Consider the following 6,019-nt stretch of genomic DNA (forward strand, 5'->3'; position numbering starts at 1 on the left):
CCTGGAGAACCTCGTAATTATGTGCTGGATAATCAAGACTGCACCTTATCTGTTTAAGGGTATGGCTGAATGTATTATAACTGAGGCGCCTAACAAGGAACAGGACTACAAATCCCAGCATGCCGTTCGGCGTCTGTCTTGCAGCTCCCAGCGTACAGTGCGCGGCTTCCTTTCTCCTGACCCTGACTTTTGGCGTGAGCGTTACTCACCCGGTGTCTGCACAGGGGCTCGATGTTTCTACTCCTAAAGCCTATCCTCAGGCTCACTTTCTCTGGCTGATTTCCCACGCGGCTGCCTTTGGTCGCTCAGGTCTCTCCTGAGCATGTTAGTCTCCAAATCAGTAGTGAACTTGCAGGTTGCAAAGTAAGACCACAGTTCCCCCAAACAAATAAACTTTGTGAGGCTCTACTACGTATTGGGAATACAGTGAGTGACATAACATCCCTGATCCGATGGAGCACAGCGGTGAGTGGAGAGAGGCAGGCTCCTCAGTAACTCATTGCTATGGTAGTAGGTTTTGAATAGATTGCACACAGGTGAAAGGGTTTCTCGGAGGTTGGGGGGTTGAGGTGTCGGAAAACAGCTGAGAAGTATTTCGGTAAAAAAAAAAAAAAAAAAAAAAAAAAAAAGGAGTCAGGTAGGCATGTAGGGGAAGATTACTCCAAGAAGCAAGAGGTTCAAAAGCAGAGGTCTAAAGATGGAAAGTGGGTACCCTGTTTGCTTAAACCCTAAACTTAGAGTGTGATGAGGATAAAGCCAGGAAGGTAAACCTCGCCTAGTAAATCTGCACACTCCCAACCACCACCGCAAATAATAGAAAGGGATCCTCAAGATTCATGAATGGTTTTAAGATGATCTGTGCTCTTTGTCTCTCCCCATTGTACACTAAATTTTTGTGTATGTGTATGTTAATCCATAGCTTTCATCAATAAAATTCTCCACCGGCTCTAAGATTCAAAGTTTAAAAACCACTGCCCAGACCCTGGCCAGGTAGCTCAGTTGGTTGGAGTATCCTCCAGATGTGCCAAGGTTTTAGGTTCAATACCCAGTCAGGGCATATACAAGAATCAATCAAGGTATGAATTCAGTCCCCAGTCAGGGCTCTTATAAGAATCAAGCAATGGCCCTGACTGGTTTGGCTCAGTGATAGAGCATTGCCTGTGGACTGAAGAGTCCCAGGTTCAATTCCGGTCAAGAGCATGTACCTTGGTTGTGGGCACATCCCCAGTGGGAGTGTGCAGGAGTCAGGTGACTGATGTTTCTAACTCTCTAGCCCTTCTTCCCTTTCTGTAAAAAATCATTAAAATATGGGTTTTTTCTTTAAAAATAAGCAATGGATTTATAAATAAGTGGAACAACATATTGATGTTTTTCTCCCATCTCTCTAAAATCAATCAATCCATCAAAAAATAATAAATAAAAAAACAACACAACCAAAGAACTTGTGTGCATACATATGGGCCTAGCCAGTGGCCATGGGCAATGGTTTTTTTTTGGGGGGGGGTCATATCTAGGGAGGGGTTTGGGATGGGAATGGGGGAATAAGGACAATTATGTGAGACCATATCAATTAAAAAAAAAAAAAAAAAAAAACCACACATTGGCCCAGTGAAGGACAGTTACAAAGCTATTGTAAATTGCAAGGAATAGCCCTAACCGGTTTGGCTCAGTGGATAGAGCATCGATGTTTCTAACTCTCCCTCTTCCTTTTTCTCTGTAAAAAATCAATAAAATATATTTAAAAAGAAAAAAGATCTTATAACCTAATTTTTTAAAAAATTCAAGGAATAGCCGAAACTGGTTTGGCTCAGTGGATAGAGCGTCAGCCTGTGGACTGAAAGGTCCCAGGTTTGATTCCTGTCAAGGGCATGTACATTGGTTGCGGGCACATCCCCAGTAGGGGGTGTGCAGGAGGCAGCTGATTGGTGTTTCTCTCTCATCGATGCTTCTAACTCTCTCTCCCTTACTCTCTGTAAAAATTAATAATATATATATATATAAAATATTTTTTTTTAATCAAGGAATAGTTGAGAATTTGGTCTAGGGAACATAGAGCACTGAGGTAAGCAAGGGAAGTTTTAGAGAAAAAAGGAAAGGGTGTCATGGGGATGAAAATGGGTAAAAGAGCTCTTTTAATATATTCAACCATTATTAAAATGTTTTCAGCAAAGCCCTAATCGGTGGCTCAGTGAATAGAGCATCGGCCTGTGGACTTAAGAGTCCCAAGTTCGATTCCATTCATGGGCATATACCTTGGTTGCCGGCACATCCCTAGTAGGGGGTGTGCAGGAGGCAGCTGATCATAGCTTCTCTCTCATCTATGTTTCTAACTCTTTATCCCTCTCTCTTCCTCTCTGTATATTGATTTTTTTACAGAGAGGAAGGGAGAGGGATAGAGAGTTAGAAACATCGATGAGAGAGAATCATCAATCAGCTGCCTCCTGCACACCCCCTACTGGGGATGTGCCCGAAACCAAGGTACATGCCCTTGACTGGAATCAAACCCAGGACCTTTCAGTCCACAGGCCGACGCTATATCCACTGAGCCAAACCGGTTTCAGCAAAATATATATTTTTTAAAATGTTTCCAGTATAGTGGTTAAGAGTATGGGCTCTGGAGTCACACTGCCTGAATCCCAACTCTGCCCGATTACCAGCCATGTATCGTGGGCAACTTATTTTCCTCTGTGCCTCAGTTTCCTTTCTCTAAAAAGGGGACATAACAATAAGGACCACTAAGGAACATCTGAAGAGTGAGATGACCATGGAAAAGCTTCTTATAGTACTTGGCACATAATAAATCTTTAATAGATATTAGTCCTGCCTGGCCAGTATGATTCAGAAGTTGAGCATGGACCCATGAACTAAGAGGTCACTGTTGGATTCCTGATCAGGGCACATGCCCAGGGTTTTTGGCTCAATCCCTAGTAGGGGGGCTTGCAGGAGGCAGCCAATCGATGATTCTCTCTCATCATTGATGTGTCTATCTCTCTCCCGTCCTCTCTCTGAAATCAGTTTTAAAAAATATTAAAATGTTCTTTACCATTATATATGCCAAGCAGAGCTCAGGCACAGTTATTTCCCACAGGGAGCCCAAAACCTACAGTGAGGGTGTTGGTTGAGAAGGAAAACTCTCAGAAATAAAAACTGAGAACAAGCCCTGACCGTTTTTGGCTCAATGGGTAGAGCGTCAGCCTGCGGAATGAAGGGTCCCAGGTTCGATTTCAGCCAAGGGCATGTACCTTGGTTGCAGGCACATCCCCAGCGGGTGATGTGCAGGAAGCAGCTGATTAATGTTTCTCTCTCATCGATGTTTCTATCTCTCTCTTCCTCTCTGTAAAAAATCAATTAAAAATAAAAAATAAAAAAATAAAAAAAGCCTAAGAACAAGCTGAGACTGGTTTGGCTCAGTGGATAGAGCGTTGGCCTACAGACCCAAAGGTCCCAGGTTCGATTCCGGTCAAGGGCATGTACCTTGGTTGCGGGCACATCCCCAGTAAGGGGTGTGCAAAAGGCAGCTGATGGATGATTCTCTCTCATCGATGTTTCTAACTCTCTATCCCTCTCTCAAAAAAAAAATCAATAAAATATATTTTAAAAAAATAAAATAAAAATAAAAAGCCTGAGAACAAGAGGCAAAGGAACTTGCATTTACCACTTCAGGGTGAGTTAGGAACTAGAGCAGAGCTCACTAATATGAAAACTTCATCAGTCTTGTAACTTCCTCATTTTGTGGTATTTTAGTTTCCCCCTTCCCCATCTAACTCCCCATGGTGATTTTTAATTTTTAAAAATGTTTTACAGCCGAAACCGGTTTGGCTCAGTGGATAGAGCATCGACCTGCACACTGAAGGGTCCCTGGTTCAATTCTGGTCAAGGGCACGTACCTTGGTTGCGGGCACATCCTCAATGGGGGTGTGCAGGAGGCAGCTGGTCGATGTATCTTTCTCATCAACATTTCTAGCTCTCTATCCCTCTCAATTCCTCTCTGTGTAAAATCAATAAAATATATTTTTAAAAATGTTTTACAATTACAGTTGACATTCACTATTATTTTATATTAATTTCAGTTGTATATTCCCCATAGTTATTAACAGTAAAAATCCTTCACATTGAAAGGATGAGTGTGTTCTTGTTTTAGGGGATAGCAGGAAGGCTGATTATTCTTTGCTTTTAGGAAGGAGAGAACCCCAAGGTAATGGAGTGGGTGACGTTGGCTACTAACGGACCCATCCTAAGCTTGTTAGCAAAAACTGAAATGAGCACACAGGCCACTTGGACCCACAATTCCAGGCAGAATATGTTGTGTGCCTTCCCCCTCCTCTCAACCCCCTTCTCCAGTCTAAAGCCAAAAACCTTAGCTTTAAAGAGAAACAAATGTTATTTGCAAAAAGGCACACCGGTTTCTCAAGCATCTCCCCCTCTGCCCTTTTCATTTTAATGTTCCACTGAACCCTTGCTGCTCCCCTGAGGAAGTGAGATCTGTGATAGCTAGCAGGAAGTTTTAAGTATGCTCTACTCTGTAATATCCTGCAGATACTGACCGTCCAAGGTACAATGAGGCTGGTAAAGTTCATAGCTAATCCAAGGTCCTCAGGCAGTCTCTTCAGAAGCAATAAAAGCTAGCTCACAATTTCTCTAGTTGTAGCACTTCCTTTCCTCCCCAAGAGAGTAGGGGATGATTCCAATGGGGTGTGAAATGCATAATCCAGATGCTCCCGGACATGACATCTGCAGTGTCTACAGTTCCCTGAGAAGAAGGAGGTGAACTGTGTCCTCTCAGTCGCCTGGGCTTTCTGTGCTAATGATCTCCTAAAAGGCCCTTTAAACAACAGGTGGCTCCAGCTGGAAGCTAAATATTCTTCTGCCCAAACTAGGCTTAAACTCATGTTTTGCAAACCTGAAAATGAAAGGAACTTTCTCTACGGAAAAAAGAAAGATCACAGACACTGAGAATAAAGTTCTGAATCCTCTGGCAATCAGTAGACTCCAATGTGAAAAGCAACAACTTAGAAAAGAATGATCTTTTAATATATGTTATTGATTGATTGAGAGAGAGAGAGAGAGAGAGAGAGAGAGAGAGAGAGAGAGAGAGAATGAGAGAGAAACATCAATGATGAGAGAGAAAATCACTGATTGGCTACCTCCTGATTGCCCCTTACTGGGGCTTGAGCCCACAACCCAGCATGTGCCCTTGACCTGAATTGAAGCCAAGACCCTTCACAGGCTGATGCTCTATCCACTGAGCCAAACCAGCTAGGGCAAGGATGGTCTTTTCTATGAAATTTCCCCTTAGTTGTAAATTATCATTTTGTGTCTCTGGTAAAATACTGTATTTTGCAAGTTATTGCATAAAAAAAAAAATCAAAACAGCTCTGCATGGGCTTAAGCTGGTATGGCTCAGTGGATAGTGTTGGTCTGTGGACTAAAGGGTCCCTGGTTCAATTCCGGTCAAGGGCATATACCTCGGTTGCAGGCTTCTTCCCAACCCAGGCCCTGGTCAGGGCTCATGCAGAGGCAACCAACCAATGTGTTTCTCTCTGTCTTTCCCTCTCTCTTCCATTCTCTCAAAAAATCAATGGAAAAATATCTTTGGGTGAGGATTGAAAAACAGAACAAAACAAAACAAAATACCCAGCTCTGGTTGGGTGGCTCAGTTGGTTGGAGCATTGTCCCTTACACTAAAGAGTTGTGGGTTCGCCTAGTCCTGGACCAGACCCTGGGGACCCAGGCTCGGGCAGGGGGAGATGGGGCTGTGAGGCGGAATCCCAGGGGAGTGGCGAAAAGCGGAGCCTCCAGAGTCGCAGTCTGTTGACTCTGATCCTGGACTCCCCTAGCGGGAAGGAGAAAAAAAAAAGCTCCAGACTGGAGGAATGCGACAGGGAGCAGGAGCCCCTGCCGGACACCAGCCAGTCGGGCGCCGGCAGGGAGCTGGGCGACGGGGCTCCCAGGGGGGGGGTGCCCCTGAGCCATCGACCTCTGAGCGCGGGCAACGGAGCCAAGGCCGGGGGCTGCTTCC

Source organism: Pipistrellus kuhlii, unplaced genomic scaffold (assembly GCF_014108245.1).
Source record: "Pipistrellus kuhlii isolate mPipKuh1 unplaced genomic scaffold, mPipKuh1.p scaffold_m20_p_4, whole genome shotgun sequence".
NCBI lineage: Eukaryota > Metazoa > Chordata > Mammalia > Chiroptera > Vespertilionidae > Pipistrellus > Pipistrellus kuhlii.